This window comes from Lampris incognitus, chromosome 15 (assembly GCF_029633865.1).
Source record: "Lampris incognitus isolate fLamInc1 chromosome 15, fLamInc1.hap2, whole genome shotgun sequence".
Taxonomy (NCBI): domain Eukaryota; kingdom Metazoa; phylum Chordata; class Actinopteri; order Lampriformes; family Lampridae; genus Lampris; species Lampris incognitus.
This window is the reverse complement of record NC_079225.1, coordinates 38,385,864-38,386,613: the sequence shown is the minus strand read 5'-3', so window position 1 is coordinate 38,386,613 and position 750 is coordinate 38,385,864. Positions and strand designations below refer to the sequence as shown.

At 41.1% G+C, this 750-nt stretch overlaps 1 non-coding gene across 1 annotated transcript; it reads right to left on the bottom strand.

Moving 5' to 3' along the window:
* Positions 1–315: 315 nt before the first annotated feature.
* Positions 316–398, bottom strand: trnal-uaa (transfer RNA leucine (anticodon UAA)). The gene has a single exon. It is a non-coding gene; the product is annotated as a tRNA-Leu (tRNA).
* Between the last annotated feature and the right edge of the window lie 352 nt (positions 399–750).

Sequence of the window (750 nt, the reverse complement as noted above, 5' to 3'; positions counted from 1 at the left end):
TATTGTATGTTTTTCCTTCTTTTTCCTCCTTTTCTTTTTCCCTCTTTCCCCATTTTAATCACAGCATTGCAGATGGTGACAGATGTACTTTATTAAATACACATTTTCAATTACATCATTTATTTAGAAATAATTTAAACAGAATTTTTCAACAAAAAAACAAAAACAAAAAAAAAAACAAGTCAAGAGATAAAGTACAGCGAAACAGACAGGCCTGGGGTTCATGCAACGTCCTCAGTGCCCCAGGTGGAAATTAAACCCAGGACTTAATTGCTTTGAGGCAGCAGCACGGGCACTGTGCCACCCAAATAATACTACCAGGAGTGGGGTTCGAACCCACGCAGACATACGTCCATTGGATCTTAAGTCCAACGCCTTAACCACTCGGCCATCCTGGTGAACACAGTATAATCCAAACAGAACATTTGTTTGAATCTAAATTTTTTAGACCCAACACTTTTTACAGCACTTAATCAGCATGCTCATCCAAACAGTTTTCAAAATGCTCAACAGAGTAGGACATTTAAAGTTGTGCAACACAAACACTGCATGAATCCAAATGATGAGACCAAGGGACAAAAATGCTGCGCCAAGCCGGAGGAACAGACAGCAACACATTCTTGCATAATCCCTGTCCAAACCTTCCTCATCATAAAGCGTCTTTCACTTTGTTTGTCAGGTGACCCCCAGTGTGACCCAGCTCTCTGCAGACAAACGGGCTTTTTAGAGGACAGATGTTTGTCACCGGGC